This window comes from Thamnophis elegans, chromosome 13 (genome assembly GCF_009769535.1).
Source record: "Thamnophis elegans isolate rThaEle1 chromosome 13, rThaEle1.pri, whole genome shotgun sequence".
Classification (NCBI taxonomy): Eukaryota; Metazoa; Chordata; class Lepidosauria; order Squamata; family Colubridae; genus Thamnophis; species Thamnophis elegans.
This window is the reverse complement of record NC_045553.1, coordinates 38,639,066-38,662,379: the sequence shown is the minus strand read 5'-3', so window position 1 is coordinate 38,662,379 and position 23,314 is coordinate 38,639,066.

Below are 23,314 nucleotides of genomic sequence, written 5' to 3'. Positions count from 1 at the left end.
CTCTCCAAGTCTCAGGCTCCAATGTTATTTCGGTCTTCTGGTCGCCTCTAAAAATAGTGTTTCCTTCACTTGTTGCACTGCTGGTGTCTCTTTTGCTTCTTTTGACCCTTGCTTTAGGGGCAGGAGAATGCCTGGTATAATAGAATAGAATAGAATAGAATAGAATAGAATAATAGAATATTATTTATTGGCCAAGCATGATGGAACATACAAGGAATTTGTCTGTGGTGCATAAGCTCTCAGTATACTTAGAAGCAACAAAGTGATAAATCATAAGAGGCAGTCATAAATCATACTGTGCAACCAACAAGTGATAGTCATAAGATACCAATGGGAGTAGGTAATAGGAAGAGTGAGAAAGATAATAGCAATACAGTCTTACTATATGATTAGATATCCTTAGGCATAAGACAATGCTGGGAGAATTATGCGTTTAGCAGAGTGATGGCATGGGAGAAAAATGACTTGGTGTCTTGTTGTTTTGGTATGCAATGCCCTATAGCAGAGGTGTCAAACTGGCGGCCCCATAGGCCAGAGGCATCACGCACAGGCCACACCCACCCCAGCTCTGCCAATGGGAAAAATCACATGATGGCGACATTGTCACGGCGAGTTTGACACCCGGGCCCTATAGCATCATCCTGAGGGGAGAAATTGAAACAGTTTACATTCAGGATATGAGGGGACTGTAGGTATTTTCTCAGCCCTCTTTCTGGTTTTCGCAGTATTCAGCTAGTCCTCGGCTTAAACGTAAAGGTTCTCCTCGCACATACGTGCTAGTCATTCCTGACTCTAGGGGGCATTGCTCATCTCTGTTTCAAAGCCGAAGAGCCAGAGCTGTCTGAAGACATCTCTGTGTTCATGTGGCTGGCATGACTAAACACCGAAGGCGCACAGAATGCTATTACCTTCCCACCAAAGGTGGTTCCCATTTTTCTACTTGCATTTTTACCTGCTTTCAAACTGCTAGGTTGGCAGAAGCCGGGACAAGTAACAGGAGCTCACTCCGCTACGTGGCACTAGGGATTCAAACAGCTGAACTGCTGACCTTTCTGATCGACAAGCTCAGCGTCTTAGCCACTGGGCCACTGTGTCCCTAGTCCTCGGCTTACAACAGTTTATTTAGTGACTTCAAAATTACAATGGCACTGAAAAAAGTGATTTATGATGTTCGGAATTTCTAATCAGCCCAAATGTTGGTCTTTCCTCTTGAGCCAACCAGCAGAAGATTTGATTGGCTCTCCAAGGAGTCCATTAGTCAGGTGTCCTCGCTGTTTATGAAAAAAAATAAATACATGATTTTGTATAACATATTGTCAGTGAATGTTAGAGGTTAAGATAAGATTTTGAAAAAGGATGATATTAGATATGCCCAAGAATAGTGTTATAACTAGTGGAAGGATGTAGTAAATATTGATTAATTGAAAAAGGAGGGAAAATGTGCTGATATCAATACATATAATAACACTAGACTATGACTATTAGAAGGATGTAGTAAACATTGATTAATTGAAAAATGAAGGAATATGTGTTGATATCAATATATAATAATACTAGATATTTTTTTTAAATTAATGTAGTTATGTTTATCTGTATCAATATTGGTTTTGTACCAAAATGAACGATACTCACACTGTCCATGCAATGACATTGATGATATTGGTGTAAGTTTATTTTATTTTATTTTTTATTAATCAACATGTAAAATACACCAACATGTAAAATACACACACCAACATGTAAAATACACACACACAAAACTTAGACGTACACCACATTTACACAATACAATACGAACAGGAGCTTCCTGTTCTTTATAATAGCAATTATCAATCGATACCGCTCACCTTATATTATGGTGTCAGTTTAAAAAAACAAAAAAACTTTACACACAGACAAAAAAAGAAAAAAAAATCAAACTGAAGCCGAACTGTAACTGAGTTGATTACCCTGGGACACATTTCACATATCATGCTAAACCATCAAATGGTTCGTTTGTTTTGAGATTGGGATGATACGGGTACATAGTGAGTTCTTGTTTATTCAACAAACCACTTTGAATATAATCTCGTGTGATGTAGGAACTCTGCCAAAATGAAGGAGGAAAACAACTGGGGATTTAGATCATGAAGTAAACAAACCAACAAACCCTGTTGGTCTGAGAAAGAAGAACCAGCCAAACACAACTATAACCAAAAAAAAAAAAAAAACCCAGAATGGAAAGGACACCATTTAGAAAAAAAACACACACACAAATGGCTTTAGGACAAGTCAGATTCAAAGCCTGGGTCCTGTTCTTGATTTGATCCTGAGTGTCGATCATGGGAAAGTCTCTCTGTCAGCCTCTGTTTTGCTGCTTGCTTTTCGGCTGCCATTGAAACGGGGGAAGGAGGGCATGGCATTTGGGTGAGGGAAATAATCTGTACAGGAGGACTGTACAGTGGTGAGTTGTTCTCACCATCTTCTGCGCATGTGGCAAGGAGAGGAGTTTCCCGCCAAGGCCAACTGTCCGGCATACCAACCTGATGATGATTTTTGAAGCTATCTCCCACATGACAGCTGTGGAGATATTGGATTGGACTATGGATTGGGATTAACAAGGGGAGAGGAATGGATCATGTATTGATATCTAATGCTTTCGCGCACTTTTGCTCAGATCCAGCTTTGCTTAGCTTCTATTTACTCATAATCAGTAAAAGTACTCAATTCTGCAAAATGGAGTTGAGTGGTTTCTTTCTTGGTTAATAAGTGAAGCAGCATTGACACTCCCACAGCATTTCTTAGCCCCATTTCTTCCCCCCCCCACACACACACACTTTAAAAAAAGGGGAGGAATGGAATCATCCTAACTCAAGGGCCAAATATGCAGTGGTGGAATTCAGCCTGTTCGGGCCGATTCTGGCAAACCCGGTTGTTAAATTGCTGGCTGGCCCCGCCACTTTCCTGCCCCGCCCCTTCCAGTCCCGCATCCCCCGTGGCCCATTTTTGCTCCTATGAGGCTGCAGGGAGGTCTACTAGGCCCAAAACGGGGCACAGGAGGAAGAGCCCACCCCCCCGGTGGCCAGTTTTTGCTCCCAGGGGGGTGCAGAAGGCCGAGTGCTGCCTGTCACACCTCCTGGCCGCGCCCACCATGGCCACACCCACCCACCCAGCCATTAAGGCAGAGAACTGATTGTTAAATTATTTGAATCCCACCACTGTGAAGAAGCATATTTCTTTGCAAATTAAGATGTCGTACATGAACGTGCCTTTTATACTGGCAGTTCCGAGTGGCTCTTACCAGCTTTGAAAATCTGCTGTGTCTCCTAGAAAACTCGTTAGATCCATAATTACTATATTTGATATTGTTTCACTGGTAGCTGGTAGTTCAGCCTTGCCCACTGGAAGGAGTTTTCTAATTGAAAATCTACCATGTGATCTTGCCAGCTGTTTCCCCCCCCTTCTCTCATTCATATTTATATCATTAAAAACCTTCCCCGCCCTCCCATCCTTTCTGGCTTCCACCCCATCTGCAATCTTAGGCATTAATCAATTGTACAACTTTCCTCTGTAGCCTTCATTATCTCCTATAACAAAGAGAGAGAAAAATATGGAAGAGAAAACATAATTAGATGCCACTTTGCTCAAATAATATCTTTGAAAACAACACTGACTTATGAAATGGGAAAGCAGAAATGGCACAGTTTGAACTAATCACTGAATTAAGTGTTCTTTTTATTTGTTGATGCTGCCGAAGTTTTAAAATCAGGGTTTCTCCTCCCCTGGGTATTCTTTGCAGCAGTTCATGACAAAACCAGAGTTCAGATGGATGGATGATTAGACTCCTTCCCACCCACCCCCACCATCACAATAAAAAATGAAATATTTCTATAATATTAAACCCATCAAGTTGATCAAAGCGCAGTGTCAAAAGACATTGTAAGTGCTTCTGCTCAACCAGCACCCAGGATGATTGCAAATCTGCGTACATTTTATCTCTCTTTCTCTCCAGAAGAAGGCAGTAAATTTGTAATACTCAGCACAGATAAATGTGAATCAAGAAAACAGCCAGCTCTCCTCAGCTGAATTTCCTGACCATGCCAATGATGGTGCTTCGTTTGCTGGTGAATGATCTGAACTGGGGGGAGCAAAAAGAGATTGGAACCCAAAGTACTCTGTCCAGCTCCCTCTTCTACTGATGATTCACTGCTTCTACTGCTTTGTGTTGCCTTGTTGCTTAGACTAATAACCACAGTGGTCTGCTTGTCTGGACACCAAGGCTCAACATGTCCAAAAGAAGTGATAAATGATAAATAGAGACTGCAACCACAGCCTGCGTTGTAATAAGACAGAGCCTTGGTTCAACTTGTCTTTTCCCTAGCCCAAGGCCTCCTTGGAATAATCAATGGGAATATGACATGATTCATTAATATTGGGTTTAGAAAGACATAGCCATTCCATTTGTCCATTCATTCAGATGAAGGCCCAAAGAGCAGAGTCTTTCCTGCCCTTCCTTCTCTGATGTATTAACTCTAGTTGGCCATTCAACAAAGGTTTTCAACAAAGGCCATTATCTATGTAGATGTCCTGACCTAGGCTTCACAAAATCAAGAAGCAGATTCCAAAATCAAGAAGCAGATTCCCATGTAGATATCCTGACCTAGGCTTCACAAAATCAAGTTCCTTCACAAAATCAAGAAGCAGATGACCTAGGCTTCACAAAATCAAGAAGCAGATTCCTTCCAAAATCAAGAAGCAGATGACCTAGGCTTCGCAGAATCAAGAAGCAGATTCCTTCACAAAATCAAGAAGCAGATTAAGCTAATGTGAATTCCTCTCATTCACATTCTAGGAAGGTCCCAGCAAGTGTGAAAAATGGTCACAACTCACTGTTTTCGGTGTTGTAACTTTGAATGCTCCCTAAATGAACTGTTCTAAGTCAAGGACTATCCCTTCATATATTCTTCAGGACCCTTAAGACCACTGCATTCCCTTATCCTCTTCCATATACAAATCTTATTTTTCTAACATAGCAGAATAGTAACAAAGCCCACATGTTTGATCTGGAATCTCTACTGTTAAGGAATAATAGCAGTCTAAGTCCCGAAAGTGCTTTTTGCAGGAGGCAACTGGACTTTCTTGGTTCTTTTTTTTATTGAAAATTTTAAAAAAAGCTTTTACAAATATTTACCTCCCCGAACCCACCCCAACCCACCTGACCCCCCCAACCTCCCCCCCCCCAACTTCCCAGAACAAATACAGGGTATAAATCTTTAACAAGCATATACTAAAATAAACTTAAAGAAAGTTAGTATCATCTTTCATTTGAGCTTTAACTCCTCTTTGCTAGGCTAACTCTAAACAGATTATATCGTTCCTCACTTTTTCAGTCAAAAACTATCTGGAATTTCTTAGTCCCATATTTATTTTGAATATAGTCAATCCATATTCCCCACTCCAGTTTATATTTCTCATCTGAGTAGTCCTTACAATATGCTGATATTTTAGCCGTCTCTGCTAAGTTTCATACTTTTAATGTCCATTCTTGAATAGTAGGCAAATCTTCTTTCTTCCAGTATTGCGCCACCAGCAGTCTTGCTGCCATTATTAAGTACAAAATCAAATTAGTCTCTATAACAGTACAATCAGTAATTATGCCTAACAGGAATAACTGAGGGTTTTTTTTGAAGACGTTTTGCTTCTCATCCAATTAAGCGTCTTCAGCTCTGACAGGATAGTGAGGAATGGAAGGATTGATATTCCTTGCAGACAGAACTGGTCATTTGCATCCTTTTAGAAGGTTGAAGTTGAAGCACTTGGAGGTTTGTCTGTGTCCTCGGGGGTCACTTGAGTGGTGCTCCTGGTTCCTGTAGTCTGCAATATTTCGCCTGGAAATCCATTCCTACTCCCACACCATTCAAAGGGTGTTCATCCCAAATTGTATAGCTAAAAAAAAACTCTGTAGTGATTCTCAGTCATCCAGGTCATGGTTGTCCCAAAGGTGACACAGGTACCATTGGGATAATCATGACTTGGATGACTGAGAATATCTACAGACCTATAGCAGTATAAGATAAAGGACGATAAAGGACCATGGTGGTAGCAGTAGAAGAAATCCATGAGTGAGGAGGCAGCAGTGAGCAGATGCACCTTCAAGATGATAAGGAGAAGGATCCATAATGAACAATGAACATCCATAATGCCAATCACCTCCAATAGACCGATCAGATCCCACAGATTAGGCCTCCTCCGAATTCCATCCGCCGGCCAATGCCGACTGGCGACTACCCGGAGGAGAGCCTTCTCTGTGGCTGCTCCGACCCTCTGGAACGAGCTCCCTGTGGAGATTCGAACCCTCACCACCCTCCAGGCCTTCTGCAAAGCCCTTAAAACCTGGCTGTTCCGACAGGCCTGGGGCTAAAGAGCTTTTGCCCCCCCCCTCAAATGGTATGGTTGTTGTGTGCTTTTAAATTGTATATTGTTCTGTTCGTCTTTTTTATCCCTTATCTGTATCCCCTTCCCTGACTTGGATTGTGAGCCGCCCTGAGTCCCCTTCGGGGAAAAGGGCGGCATATAAATGCAATACATTCAATTCAGTTCAATTCAATTCAAAGCATTGAGTAGATTGGTAGCACAAATTTCCCTTGATGGAATAAAACTGTGTCTGGAATTAGTTATTATCTGTTTTAAGGTGAGGAGATGAATGTGTATGCAAAGCTTCTTCTGGCAGATGTCTTCCACAAATGTTTGCCCTGCTGGGGCAATGGGAAAATTGAGCTACCGGTCACTGGAATGACTTAGCAAAGACTGGTCTGTCTGTCTACTATGGCAAACTGGGCTTCAATCCAGAATAGTGTTGCGTTTCCCATATGTGTGCAGATTTGTTTTGGACATAGTGGCTGGACTGAAAATGTCTAATTAAGAAAGCAAGATTTGCAGGGGTGAGGAAGAGAACAGGGCAAACAACTATGAAATGAATTTATTGCTCACCAAATTAGAAACTATTTAGAGCTTTAAGGATTAAGTACCATTTATTATTGTCCAACAAATGTTGTACTACAATAGAACAGTTGTGGAAATTGAGAGGACTTCTGCATGAATGCTAAATGGCTTCATTAATGTCCAGCACAATTTCACTGAGTGATAAATTAATTTGTCGGAAGCTCTAAGAACTACCAAATGGCATGGCAGACCCCCCCAAAAAGGGACATTGACAAGAAAGCAAGGGATTGCTCTGTTTTTAGTATGCAGAGTAGCTCATGCAAACATAATGTACTGTCAGAAATACTTGCCAGCTAGATTGCCACACTAATGTGTCAGATGACAAGTCATTTGGCAATTTCAAATACCGTAACTACTACGGCAAGAACTGAAAAGAGGGACTGAGTTAAGTGTACCTCCAAGATGTATTTAAAAATGGGACTGACCTATTGATAAAAAGTGCAAAATACCCAATTCTCAGTCTGATGTGTACCTCCAGTGTGTGTGTGTGTGTGTGTGTGTGTGTGTGTGTGTGTGTGCATCCAACAATGGATGGAAACTAATCAAGGAGAAAAGCAATCTGGAATTAAAGAGAAACTTCCTATCAGTGAGGACAATCAAGCAATGGAATGGCGTTGCCTTCAGAAATTGTGGGTGCTCCATCCCTGGAGGCTTTCAAGAACAACCCCTTGTCTGGGATGGCACAGGTAGTCCTTGACTTATGACCACAATTGAGCCCAACATTTCTGTTGTTAAGTGAGATATTTGCTAAGTGAGTTTTGCCCCGTTTTACAATCTTTCTTGTCACGGTTGCTAAGTTGCTAAGTTTGTAACCTGGCTGTTAAATGAACTTGGCTTCTCCACTGACTTTGCTTGTGAGAAGGTTGCAAAAGGGGGTCGCATGACCTCGGGACACAGCAACGGTCATAAATATGAACCAGTTGGCAGGCATCTGAATTTTGATCACGTGATCATGCAAACACTGGAAAGTTCGTAACTCTGAAAAACGGTTAGATGTGACATTTTTCAGTGCCAATGTAACTTGGAACCATCACTAAATGAACTGCTGTAAGTCAAGGACTACCTATATGGGGGTCTCTTGCTTGAGCAGGGGTTTGGCCTAAAAGACCTCAAGTGTCAGTATTCCACGTATCATGTAGAATTAAATCAGAGTCCAAGGCAAAACGATCCTTGAAGTTCCAATTTAATAAAGCAGACATCTTAGCACATCTGTGTTAATCCCAATTCTGGAAATTACATCTGAATCCCACCCAGTTAAAAGTTCATGATCTTGTCCCCACACCCACAATCCATCACATGGTCCAATCTTCTTCTTCCACGCTGGCGTCCACACCCAGCTGCTTCCGGTCAGGTGTAAAAGTGCGGAGACAAAAGATGACCTTGGCTTCTAGCAAAGAATGAAAACAATACATTCCACAATCCTACTCCTGTCTATTCCCCCTCCCATCAACTATACTAATGAAACAGCATAATGAAATAAGAGAAAGTGTGGCAGGCCAAAATTCTAAAAGGAATATAACTGCATGCCTGACATCAAGGTTCTTTCCAGCTCTATTCTGATTGATTGACAATTCTAGGCCTCACTGTGGATTGGCACATTCATGTGAGAAAGCAAATGAAGGAGGACAATCCTATTTGAGAATAGTTTTCCAGATCAGAAGTTAAAGTAGGCCTCAATACTGCAGAATAATATACACCCACAGAAGTAGACAAGAGGATGAAGGAAGGAGAGAGAGAAGGAAGGAAGGAAGGAAGGAAGGAAGGAAGGAAGGAAGGAAGGATCATTGTGTCTTGCTAAGATGGGATAGAAGGTCTAATAGGCAAAAGCATCTCTTGCTCATCCTTCACCATAATTCCAACCAGATTCTCCCAGAATACCCAAGAGCTGTTACCCATCTTCATAAGAGCCTTTCCTAGGCCATGCATCAAAGTAGGTTGCAGTTACTTGATCAATATAAATGTCTCTTCTGACAAATGCTGCCTTTTCCGTTACATTTGTATGGAGGTGGGATATTTTGCCATCTGCCTTGCCATGCAAGATACATTTTTCTCTCTGAAGTAATGTCAGTGAGTAGGAGCCAGGCCAACCTAATCATCTTGCTTCTTCAGGTTGAGTTGCTCTGAGCTATTTTAGCATCACACATGCTGGTTTCTCCTTGAATCCCTCAGCCATTTGCAATCTTCCCATTTCTGGTCTCATCAATTCCCTTTAGTACATATTAACTACAGTTCAGCAAGTTTCCGCCTGTCCCACAGGGTTCTTTAGGCATCAGTTTCTTTGTCATCTTATTGATCTATTCTTCTCTTTATCATTTCCCAATGTCTGTCCTGAATCTGAATTAAAACCTCAACAGGAGTGGTATTTGCTGCCTGCCTGAAATGCTTTGGTTACTCCCATCCATCCATCCATCCATCCATTCATCCATCCATATTCCCAATTATTTCTTCCTGCCATTATCATTTGCTTGTTTCTTCCATGGTTTCTAGAACATCTTTCTTTTCCTGGGAATAAAATGGTAGTTGTACCATAACATGTCACTATCACTGGTAAGATTCAATTTTTTTTTACTAGCGGTTCTGTGGGCGTGGCTTGGTGGGCGTAGCATGACTTGGTAGGAGTGGCTTGGTGGGCATGGCAGGGGAAGGATATTGTAAAATCTCCATTCCCTCTCCACTCCAGGGAAAGGATACTGCAAAATCCCCATTTCCTCCCGATAAGCTGGGACTCGGGAGGGAGAGAATAGATGGGTGCGGGGCCAGTCAGAGGTGGTATTTACCGGTTCTCCGAACTCAAAATTTCCACTACCGGTTCTCCAGAACTGGCCAGAACCTGCTGAATACCACCTCTGGTCACTTTGGCATGGCACAATGTAATTGTTTTGTTTTGCAAAGTAGAGATTCTTCTAGAATGGCGAGCCTTTTAAGCACAGAATGCCTAAACTGGAAGGTACGGACCAAAGCGCCAAAAATTCAACAATCAGCTGGCTGGCATGTATGCGCACCTTGGAAACCCGATGACCATGCATGCACACATGTTGTGGCCCATCAGCGGCCAGCACAGCTGGCAGCAGATTTGGACAGTGAGGAGGTTGGGGAAGGCTCTGACGAGTGCTCTGCATTGGAGGAAGAGATGGGGACAGGATTATCTGACAGTTATCAGCTGACTTTGGAGTCAGACATCAGGAGGCAGAAGAACACCTGGAGCCTGTTCCAAGTGTGCACATGCGCAGAGTTGCCAGAGGAAGGGAATAGCTAAAGAACAAGTGTCAACTTGGTAGTAAGGCACAATGGATGGTGAATGGCCCCTCCCATAGGGAATAAAAGAGGAGCGAAAGGAGAGTGGAGTTTGCAGAAGACAATTAGTTCATTCCTGCATTTTTGCCAAGTATTGCGGCATCTGAAAGATATTGGCCTGGCCACGCTCCAACCCTGATAAAGGTCGGTAATTGGGAACTATCTTGAAAGACTGTGGGAGAGGAAAGACTTTGCTGGAGAGGAATTCACTGTAAATTAAATAAAAGGGGTTTATTGGGACGAGGATTCGGCTTCATGCTTCTGGGAAGCGTAGGTCAGAACAGCACATTGGAAACCCGACAACCAGCTGTCAGAGCTGGGGCAATGGCGCATGTGTCAACAGAGAAGGTTCTGTGTGCCACCTCTGGTATGCGTGCCATTGGTTCATCATCACGGTTCTAGAAATTCCATTAGCACAAAATGTGAAAGAACACTTTATTAGGTAGCAGAAAGCTTTAAAAAAAATCAATAACAATCAGCATGAGTTCCTGTTCTAACCAATATTTGCAATAGTGTCAGAATTAACCTTGGCCCTAATGCTGACTGGGGAATTCTGGGAGTTGAAATCCACACATCTTAAAGTTGCCAAGGTGGAGAAATGCTGTTGTATATGATCAGATATTAGAATATAATCACAGTGGCATTTCCAGGTGGACTTTCATTTAGACTTTGATCGGGTTCAGGTAAGCAAGTTTTCAGACCATGCCTAGAGACATGGTATAATTAGCATACAGCTAAGGGCCAAGCTTGACATCCCATTAATTCTGTGACTGTAATTAACTCGCTCTGTACTTCATAATTCGGATCACAGCTGTATAGAACTCAGTCGGGATTTGTAGCATGTTTCCCCACAATTGTGGACTCTAATGCTGCTTCTTCTCTCCCAAACATTATTGACCAACTGAGAAGCTATTAGTGGTAAGAAGGGTACTTAACCTCTCATGCAAGAAAGCAGCTTGCATGGATGTTTATACAAATTGCAAAAAGCATAAAGGATGGCAGAGAAGGGTAATGGGAAGAAAGATTAACTCCCTGCTAAAATACCGCTAGCCTAGTTTTTTCATTCTCTTTTTTAAAAAAATTAACTTTATTAAAAGTTTGAATGCAGAGTAAAAACTTAAGAAGAACTAACAAGTTCCCTTTTTGCAGCTTCTGTTTAAAATTTAAACACTCTATTGTTAATTGGATATTTTTTTTAAAAAAAAAAATTATCTGTATTGCAATTTAGAGCTTAAATAAGCAGATACTGGCAAATTAGTTATGCCTGTCAATTAAAGGTCCTTATTACTCCAGGTTTGAAATAGTGTGAAACCTTCTTGCAACATCATTTCTACAAGTGAAGAATACTGGGCTATTCATATCAGGAGTCTACAAGTTAAATGTCGCAGAAACAAAATTAGGACTCTCTTGACTTGATGAGTCTATTACCATGGCTGTTTTAATGCCACATTATTCCCAGGTGATTTCTTTGCTGACCTCCTGTTTCATTTTTAGGCAGAGTATCCATGCTTTTGTTTGTAACTTTTTCATCATGCTGTGACACGATGAGGAAAAACTGAATCCAGGAAGAGGTTATTTGCAGAAACAAAACTGAAGGTCAACTATGGAAAACATCAAGGATATGGGATAGTTTGTCTATTGTCCACCAAGGAGCCCTGGGGTCTTAGAATGTAGAGCATTGCAAGCAAACTCTGCCCACAGCTTAGAGATCGGTCCTGATGGGACTAAAGGTTGATTCAGCCTTCCATTCTTCTGAGGTTGGTAAAATGAGGGCACTGATTGTTGGGGGCAATAGGCTGACATTGTAAACTGCCCACAGAGTGCTATAAAACAATAGTCACCAGCTGGTGGTCCATGGACCACTGGTGGTCCACAAGAAAAGTTTGGTGGTCTGCAGAAAAAATATTTGCATTTTTTTTATATTGCACTAAATTAAGGGTCCTCAAACTACGTATGGCCCTTGGCCCGGACACGTGCAATGAATACACGTGTGTTGCTGCAGAGAGTCTCCCCCTTTGGGGTCTTTTTGGGGTCAGAGGGGGGCAAAAATTCTGACTTGGGGTCTGGCCTGAACAAAATAAAATAAATGATTGATTATTGTTAATTTTAATCAATTTTTTTAAAATGTTATTGTTAATCTTAATTGGGTTTGGGTTTTTTTGGATACTGTATCTATTTTTTTAAAAAAACTTTTGTAATATCTGTGGTTTTTTTTAATGTTGTACGCTGCCCTGAGTCCTTGGGAGAAGGGCGGCATATAAATCTAATAAACAAACAAACAAACAAACAAACAAACAAACAAGCTTCAGTCTCCTGGTACAAGGCTGGAGGGAAGCGCCGCTGGTGGCAAAGAGACGGAGGGCCTCGTTCCAGTGGGAATGCATCATGGCCTGGAACTGGCTGACCATCTCAGCCCGCTGAGCCTCCAGTTACCTGGCCTTGCACTCCAACAGCTCTGCTTGGAAAGCCTATGCTTGTAGTCCTCCGTGAGGTGCTTCTGCTGAGCCTCCTTCCCGATCAGATCCTATTTGAACCGAGCCAGCTGTTTTGCCTACTCTTTCTCATGGTAGCTGCTTAACTCCAGCAACTGCTTCTTGTTGGGGCCCTAAGGAGCCCTGGCGGGCAGGTAAGGAAGGGCTGGGAGGGAAGGGGTGAGAAGAAGCTGGCAAGACACTCGACATGAATGACATTGAGTTGGCCATGCCCAACCAGTCACATGACCACCTTGCCATGCCCGCCCAACCAGTCATTAGGCAGATCATATTAGTGGTCCACAGGATTTAAAATTATGAATTTAGTGCTCCCTAAAGTCTGAAAGGTTGGGGACCCCTGCTATAAAGCACTATGGGGTGGTATAAAACTCTTAAGTGCTATTGCTATCCCAGAGGCTTTCTAGGGGCAATGTCCTATTACTTTAGTGTAGATATTAGCTGCAATAATTTCCCTTTTCTTACACCTATAAGAAATGGAGAATGGGAAGAAGTAAAGCAGGAGTGGGGAAGCTTTCCTCCAAAGGCTAAATTGGCTTTACCCAAACACTTTTAGCCTCTTTCCCTCCCTTCTTCCTCACTCTTCCTCACTTTTTCCTCACCCATCTCACAGCTATTTGAGACTCTAGGCAATACAATAAAAATCAAGATGTTAAAACAACTGCAATGAACAAACATCAACAATATTATTATTAACAAGTTAAGGAGAAATCTGACATCAAATGCAATGCAGTCATCTCATCAAATCACCATTCCCTTGAGATACCTAGGCCTACGGACACAGCTATGTTTGAAGAAACTTACAGAAAGATGCCATGAGTGGGGCCAATCTCATCTTAGGTGTAAAAGTGATGTTCTACAGATGGATGGCACAGCAAAAAAGATCCATCTCCTGTGTCCCACCAGATGATACTCTTTCACAGATGGAAAATGCAGCACACCTGTTCTGCCAGATCTAATGGATTGGGCAGGTGTAATTGGGTTGTTGTTGTTGTTAGTTGCAAAGTTGTGTCCGAACAATTGCAACCCCATGGACAGTGTTCCTCCAGGCCTTCCTGTCCTCTAACATCTCCCAGAGTCCATTTAAGCTCATGCCTACTTCCTTCGGTGACTCCATCCAGCCACCTCATTCTCTGTCGTCCCATTCTTCTTTTGCCCTTCAATTGTTCCCAGCATTAGGCTCTTCTCCAGTGAGTCCTTCCTTCTAATTAGGTGACCAAAGTATTTAAGTTTCATCTTCAGGATCTGGACTTCTAAAGATCAGCCAGGGTTGATCTCCTCTAGGACTGTCCAGTTTGATTGCCTTACAGTCCAAGGGACTCACATGAGTTTTCTCCAGCACCATAGTTCAAAGGCCTCAATTCTTTGCACTCAGCCTTTCTTAATGGTCCAACTTTCACAGCCATACATTGCCACTAGGAAAACCATAACCTTGATTATACACACTTTTGTTGGCAGGGTGATGTCTCTGCTTTTTAGTATGCTGCCTAGATTTGGCATAGCTTTCCTCCCCAGGAGCAAACGTCTTTTAATTTCTTGGCTGCAGCCCCCATCTGTGGTGATCTTGGAGCCCAGGAATTGGGTGGAGGCCTCAAATACCAGCAATGGGTGGTTTAAATCTACATCCTATTAGCTTTAGTCTATGAACACCCTTGCTTGGAATATCTCCTTATCTCCTTGCACATTATGCATAAATGCAAAATCTCCCCAAATTTAATCAATCTTCTCATCGGAAGCCATGAGGAAGGAAAATAATTCCTACATTTGATTGTGGCCATTGCTCACTGGCCTCAATCCATTCCCCTGTACCTATTCGATGGAAATGACCCGTCAACTTCCCTTAGGCTGAATTATTTAGTAAACATGCTTTTATGCCACTTCAATCGATATGCCTATAAGCAACTCGCCAGCAATGGATGCACAATAATGTACTAACACAATAATCATAAAACTATCCTAGAAGGATACAATTGTCATAATGTTATAATCATAGAAGCCCAGCACCATTTATCTGAGAAGTTCATCACACAGGTACCTCTAAGTCAGTGGTTCTCAAACACGTATTTTCGATGGTCTTAGGAACCGAGACACCAATTTTATGGTTGGGGGTCACCACAACATGAGGAACTGTATTAAAGGGTCACGGCATTGGGAAGATTGAGAACCACTACTCTAAGTAGTCATTACCCTTGAATGCATATTGGAAAAGGCATATTTTCAGCAGCTTTCTGAACATTGGCAGTGACAGTTTGGATCCAATTTGTAATGATCAGTCTTTCCACAACCTTTTCAAAAACCTTCCCTAAAAAGAGAAAGTTAAGGACTGGGTCTTAATATTATTGTATTTAGAGCATGAACCGGAAAATCCCCACAGCCAAAATGCTGCATCTTGAGAAGAACCAAACCTGCCCTCTACCCACCTTTCAAATGTTAGGTGGGATGCAGTGGTAGGTTTCAAATTTGTTTAGAACCTCTTCTGTAGGTGTGGCCTGCTTTCTGGGAGTGACTTGCCGGCCATGTGACTGGGTGGGAGTGGCTTGCCAACCATGTGACCAGGTGGGAGTGGCTTGCCAGCCATGTGACTGGGTGGGCATGGCCAACTAGTAAAATGTGAAACTCACTTAACAATGCTCTTGCTTAGCAACCAAAATGTTGGCTCGGGAACTCTGGCATTTGAAGCACGCAAGTCTTAAAGCCGTCAAATTACAAGACCTTTGCACCCCTAACCCTTTAGGAAAAAAAAAAAACAGGGGTGTTCAAACATGACAGCTTTAAGACTTGTGGACTTCAACTCCCAGAATTCCTCCTCTCGCTCTTCATCTTGATGATGTGTGGATGGGCGGGGGGAGCGAGCTGGAACCGGTTCTAAACAGCATGTAGATTTGTGGAATCTCTTCTATAGAAGAAGTTAGAAGAAGTTAGAACTGTCAGGAGGTGACATATCTGTCTATGTGCAAAATACATAGATACCTGCAGCATGCTAATAGAATAATCAACCAATGAAATGGCTTCCTTCGGACGTCGTGGAAGCTTCCACACTGGAGGCTTTCAAGAAGAGATTGGACGGCCATTTGTCAGAAATGATGCAGGGCAGTGATGGCGAACTTTTTGTAAATATGTGCCAAATTTGTGTGCATGCAATAGCGCGCGCATGTGCATCACACCCACAATGCAATGCACCCCACCCAACTGTGCATGCGCACACAACACACACACACAGTGCATATTGGGGGGGAAGTTTTCGTCATTCCCAGGCTTCGGGTAAGCCTCCAGAGCCTCAGCAGGGCAAAAAACTGAACTGAACAATCTGTTTCTAGCTTCCGGAGAGCCTCCAGGGTGCCGGGGGGAGGCTGTTTTCACCAGAGCCTTTCCTGAAGCTTGGGGAGGGTGAAAATGGCCTCTTCCAGCCCTCTGGAAGGCCGAAAATCAACTGACTATCGCAAACATGTGTGATGGAGCTGACAACTCATGTGCTGGCAGACACGGCTCCGTGTACCACCTGTGGCACGAGTGCCATAGGCTTGCCATCATGGATGTGGGGGTCTGCTTGGGCAGGGGATTGGACTAGTTGACATACAAGGTCCCTTCCAACTCTGTTAATCTGTTAATATGTCCATGTAATGTAGAAATAATCATAACGGCGCATGTTTGGGCCATTAGAATAACTAGTGTCTCTCTAGACAGTCAAAGCTCATGTGTACAGGTAATAATCCTCAATTTACAACCACAACTGAGGCCAAAATTTCGGTTGCTGAGTGAAGCATTTGTTAAGTGAATTTTGCCCCATTTTACAACCTTTCTGGCCACAGTTATTAAGTGAATCATTGCAGTAATTAGGTTAGTACTGCCGTTATTATTAACAATCTGACTTCCACATTGACTTTGGTTGTCAGATGGTGATAAAAGGTGGATCACATGACCCCGGGACACTGTAACCATCATAAACAGGAGTCAGCTGCCGGCATGACCATGGGGATGCTGTACGTGTGGTTGTAAGTGTGAAAAATGGCCGTGCATCACTTTTTTCAGTGCCACTGTAACTTTAAACAATCACAAAGTGAAGGATTGTAAGTCGAGGAGTAGCTGTATTTCTGAAACGCAAGCAGCTGCTGCTCTGTGAATTGATACGCGGTGAAAGAAGGCAACTACAAAGAATTCGGCGGCCTTCTTCTCAAATCTGAGATGTAGCTAAATACCAGGTTGGTAACCAGCTGCCTCTTAGATTATTTATCCCTTTGCTTTTTTCAAAGCAGGATATCTTCAACTACATGTCACATCTCTTGTACCCGAAAAGTTTGGGATGAAAGTTAAAAAAAAAAAAAAAAAAGATCAAAGAAGATGAGCAATAAGGATGTGCTGTGTGGAGGGCAAATGGATTTACAGCGTGATGGGAAAAGTTTCTGAAATCCAAATCCATACAACATTCAGTGATGTAGTGTTAAGACCCTGATAAGGGTGGGAAGGCCATTTAAGTAAACAGCGCATTGCAAACAATTCTGTCACTATTCCAAGTTACCATGAGCCTAAGCTAGCTGCAGATTTTAGAAAGTGTGGGCCCAACCCATGTGAAGATCTCCAGGTTGAGAAAAAGGGAGGTTGACCTAGGCTTCAATTTTGCAGCATTGTTTTTTGAAGGCTCCTTAAAAAGTTTGCATGATAAACCTAAAATAATTGCAACTCCTTAAAAATCTAACAATATGGAGTCCTTGGTGTGCTTTCTGGGCTTGGTTGTTTGCTAGCAGACACTTCAATACCCAACTAGGGAACATCATCAGTGCTAGTGAGTGTGGGGTTCACTCCTTGTTTATATATAATAGCTGTTTTGACCAAGGCTTCCTTAAAAAGCAAGAAGCATAGTCTTGGTCCTGGCAAAACCCCGACTGTGAATTCCTTTCGTTCACAGTCAGCAAGGTTTAGCAAACAGTCTTTCAGAGGAATGTTTATCAACACGAACCTTATCTCATCTGGAGAGCTGCCAAATAACTAGTTTCCAAGTGTGGGGCAAGGCAAAACTTGGCACAGAGTCTCTTATAGTCCAAACAGAACTTTCCACTCTTGAAATGACCCAATGAATGAATGGTTTCCTGCAAAAAGCCCACTTCCTATTCACTCCCTTTTGTTTTCTATGGGAGGGGCCAATCACCTCCAAGGTGTGGCTTTACTCCTAAATTGACCCTGCTTTCTTAGTTGTTCTTTTCTTCTGGCAACTTTGCGCATGCACACACTGGGAAAGGGCTCCATATGTTCCTCTGTCTCCCTGTTGTCCAGCTTCCTCTATGCTTCTGACACAGAGCCCTTATCTGAGCTTCCCTCAGTCCCCAGGACTGGCCTATGTTCCTCCGCAACCTCCTCACTGTCCGATTCTACTGCCAACTCTGCTGGCTGCTGGCAGTATTGGTGGAGGTGTGATTTCCGTCTTGATAATTCCTTGATTAGGGTATTATTTTCTGCTTGGTTGTTTCCCTGGTGTTAATCCCTGCTTCTCTGGGTGTTGGCTGCTGAACAGGATGTGTTTTTCTTTCCTTCTTAGATGTTTATTTTCTCCTTTGAATGATACGTAAGTGTGGTTTATCTCTGTGTCTATTGACATTGTATTAATGTATCAATACTTCAAAACCAATGAACCAAGTAATGAAAACTCATTTTGATGTTTGGTGGCGCTGTTTGTTATTTTTATTGGAGTTTTACACCTAGAGATCTATTGGATATTCATAACTGAAGATTGATAAAAACCTTGAAAGTATGAAAGGCTGATAAGGACAATGGTTTGACATAAGGATCCTATCTAGCACTAGAGGCATTTAAAAAGCTTATAGAAATGTCCAGGAATTGCATGAAGTTCTCATCTTCTGCTAGGACAAATGACTGCTGTTGCTTCCACCCTGGGGCTTCAGACCATTCTGTTTAATAGCTAGACAGTTGAACAATGCTTTTTATTTTCTTTATGAGAATGTCTGGGGGGGTGTTGTGCCAGGTATCATATCTTTGATCTCTCCATGTGGATGTTGAAGGTTCTCTTGAATGTAGTAGTATCTCCTTGAGATTAATACTTCATAGCAGTCTCAGCACCATGCTGTCCTGATTCATACATCAGAAGATGTCATGCTTGGTGCTAGCTTCTTGCCTCAATGGCATTGTGCTGGCAGGATAAATAACCCTTGGCTGGCTCTGCTTGTCCCCTTTTGTTATGCGCAAATAATTCAACAAGCTCAGTGGAGATTCCCTCCTAGAACTAGTGATAGAGTAGCACTGAAGATAAATGTGGAAGAAAAGGCACAGTGGGAAGGGACTGAGACAGCCTTGATGAGGATAAAATAAGTAACCAAAAGAAGTAAGCTTAAGTTTTTTTCTTTTTTTTTTCTTTGAGAAGGGACACAGTGAAACAATTCTTTTGGGATACCTTACATGGAACAACAAAGGACCACACTGTGCTTATTAGCCTTCTTTCCGTTGGTTAATTATGATTAAATATTTCCTTCCTTCCTCCTTCCTTCCTTCCTTCCTTCCTTCCTTCCTTCCTTCCTTCCTTCCTTCCTTCCTGAAGTAGGAATAGTTGTGTTATATTTTAAGCCCCGATAATGATAAAAGAGTTTTCTTGTAGAAGGGGAAAAGAGAGCTAAATAGATCTGGAACTTATTCATTGGAAGCTCTTTTCAAAGCATTTATTTTATTTATTTATTTATTTATTTATTTATTTATTTATTTATTTTATTTAGTTTGACAAACATGTAAAAGATAACAGGTATAAGTATAAACATGGACATGAACAAAGGAAATGAGTACAAATAAGTTATCTTGACCCCTTCCAGTCCGGCTTCAGACCTGGTTACAGCACAGAAACCGCTTTGGTCGCATTGACCGATGATCTCTGGAGGGCCAGAGATGGAGGCCATGCGTCCATCCTGGTTCTCCTTGACCTCTCAGCGGCTTTCGATACCATCGACCATGGTATCCTTCTGCGACGACTGCGGGAGGTGGGGGTGGGAGGCACTGTCTTGCAGTGGTTCTCCTCCTACCTCTCGGACAGGTCGCAGTCGGTGTTGGTCGGGGGGCAGAGATCGTCCCTGAGGCCCCTAACATATGGGGTGCCGCAGGGTTCGGTCTTATCCCCCCTACTATTCAACATATATGTGTGATCTTGGTCTGAGGGGTAATGAGATCCTACCCCTGTCGTGGTCAGACCACTGCCTACTGAGGCTTGACTTCCGGAGGCCAAACCCCCACCGTAGGGAGGAGGAACCGACCAGATGGTTCCGCCCCAGGCGACTTATGGACCCGTTGAGGTTCCAGACGGAGCTTGGGGTTATTCCTGATACTCTCGCCCACAGTTCGGCGGAGACTCTGGCTGCCGCCTGGTACTCGGCGGCGTTGGAGTCTCTCGACCGGATTGCGCCACTACGGCCCCTCCGGGTCAGTGGATCCCGGAGACCTCCCTGGTTTACCGAGGAGCTCCGGGAGAAGAAACGCCGGAGGAGGTGCCTAGAGCACCAGTGGAGGTCCGATAGGTCCGAGGCGAACCGAGCACTCTTAACTACCTGCACCAAGGACTATGTCCGAGCACTAAGAACTGCAAAAAGATCATATATTTCAGCCTTGGTTGCGTCCGCCGAGTCACGCCCAGCCGCCCTGTTTAGGATAACCCGCTCCCTCCTCAATAGGAGGGATGCGGGAGACCCCTTGCAGGGTAGGGCTGAGGATTATGCTCAATTCTTGGCGGACAAAGTAGCTCGGTTTCGATCGGACTTGGACTCCACCGCAGTAGATCCAGCTGAGACACAGGAGGATCACTTGCCACACCAGTTCTGGGTTGAGTTCCAGGACGTTGCCTCTGGGGATGTGGACAGGGCCATTCGAGCTGTAAGTGCCTCCACTTGTATTCTGGACCCGTGTCCCTCCTGGCTGGTTGCCAACAGCAGGGAGGTGACACATGGCTGGATCCAGGCGGTTGTCACCGCCTCCCTTCGGGAGGGGCACTTCCCCGCCGTACTTAAAACGGCGGTGGTGAGACCCCTCCTGAAGAAACCATCGTTAGATCCAGCCATTTTAAACAACTTTCGTCCTGTCTCCAACCTTCCCTTTATCGGGAAGGTTGTTGAGAAGGTGGTGGCCTTTCAGCTCCAACGGGCCTTGGAGGAAGCTAGCTATCTTGACCCCTTCCAGTCCGGCTTCAGACCTGGTTACAGCACAGAAACCGCTTTGGTCGCATTGACCGATGATCTCTGGAGGGCCAGAGATGGAGGCTATGCGTCCATCCTGGTTCTCCTTGACCTCTCAGCGGCTTTCGATACCATCGACCATGGTATCCTTCTGCGACGACTGCGGGAGGTGGGAGTGGGAGGCACTGTTTTGCGGTGGTTCTCCTCCTACCTCTCGGACAGGTCGCAGTCGGTGTTGGTCGGGGGGCAGAGATCGTCCCTGAGGCCCCTAACGTGTGGGGTGCCACAGGGTTCGGTCTTATCCCCCCTACTATTTAACATATACATGAAACCGCTGGGCGAGATCATTCGGAGGCACGGGATAAAATACCACCAATATGCGGACGATACGCAATTGTATCTGTCCGCCCCGTGCCAACTCAATGAAGCGGTGGACGTGATGAACCGGGGTCTGGAGGCCGTTAAGAACTGGATGAGTGCTAACAAACTGGTACTCAACCCGGACAAGACCGAGTGGCTGTTGTGCTTCCCCCCCAATAATTTGGCTAATATACCAACGCTTAGGCTGGGGGGTCAAATTTTATACCCCAGATAGGGTCCGCAACTTAGGAGTCCTCCTGGACCCACAGCTGACTTTTGATCACCAGCTGTCAGCTGTGACCAGGGGGGCATTTGCCCAGGTTCGCCTGGTCCGCCAGTTGCGGCCCTACCTAGACCGGGGGGCTCTCACAACAGTCACTCGAGCCCTTGTGATCTCTAGACTGGAATACTGCAATGGGCTCTACATGGGGTTGCCCTTGAAGTGCATCCGGCGACTGCAGCTAGTCCAGAATGCAGCCGCGCGAGTGATAGTGGGCGCACCGTGGTTCGCCCACATTACACCTGTCCTCCGCGAGCTGCACTGGCTACCTGTTGGTCTCCGGGTGCGCTTCAGGGTACTGATGACCACCTTTAAAGCACTCCATGGTAGTGGATCTGAGTACTTGAGAGACCGCCTTCTGCCGATTACTTCCCTAAATCGACCAATTAGATCGCACAGACTGGGCCTCCTCCGAATCCCATCTGCCAGTCAATGCCGACTGGCGACCACACGGAGGAGAGCCTTTTCTGTTGCTGCTCCGACCCTGTGGAACGAGCTCCCCATGGAGATCCGTACCCTCACCACTATCCAGACCTTCCGCGCAGCCCTCAAGATCTGGCTCTCCCAGCAGGCCTGGGGATAGGCTTCCAATTCACCCGCCCGAGTGTTTGATTGTCGAATGAAAGTTGTGTTTTACTATCTTTTCTTTGTTCACATATTGTTTTGTTTTTGACCTTGCACCCCCCCCCCCTGTGGTTGTAAGCCGCCCTGAGTCCCCTCAGGGAAAAGGGCGGCATATAAATCCCAATAAACCTATAAACCTAACCTATAAGTAGCTGTTGACAAGTAGGATGTTGTAGCAGAGAATTTTCTGTACTATGCTTAGTACATAGTAGACTTACTATGCATTTGACCCTAGGAATGATCAAGGTAGGTCATAAAGCATCACTGCAAAACAAATAAACAAATGACAAACAAGAATTGTTCTTTCCCCCCTGCTACACAATTGTGTGACTCCCATACACGCCCAGTCTTGAAGGGAAAAACTTGAGATAAATGTAACTTAATCTCCTGAAAAACGAAGGCAACAGTGTCTTCTCCACGTAATTTTTCCCTAACCCCACATCTCCTTTCTGTTATAGTCATGCCAATTTTACTTTTTGCTCATGTCAGATTTCATAAACCAATAAGCCTTAGGTTTTTTTTTTTCCTTAATGCAGATGGAAATTGATTTACTGCACTTTCTATCTTACCCACTTCTAAGGATTTGGGTCAGGCAGCCAGAGTTTAAAAAGACAGAAGACAGAAAATCAGAATGTCAAAATAGATGACATATAAATAATATTGAGATGAAAACTCAGTGTTTCCACATACTTCTGGCTGTTTTGGAATGGCAGCCTGCAGTAGAAATATGGTGTCTTTGGGAAAACACTCTCGCTCGGACAAAGATTTCTAGGATGAAGTAAAAGAGTAGCTTAAGGGGAGGTCTCTACTGTAGTGGTAAGATATTGGCAATCCATGCAGAATGACCCAAGTGCAAATCCTGGTATCTGCAGGCTGAGTTGGGTCCCCCCCCTCCCTTGTCTGGAATTCGAGGCTGACAGTCACGATAGATGACTGATGAGCTCCACATTCCAACGCAAACACAGGAATTGACTTTGACATTCTGCAAGAAAGTGTTTCTTGACCTTGGCAACTTGAAGAAGTGTGGACTTCAACTCCCAAAATTCTGGGAGTTGAAGTCAACACCTCTTCAAGTTGCCAAGGTTGAGAAATACTGCTATAAGGGAACTATAACTAGAGTAACTAACTAT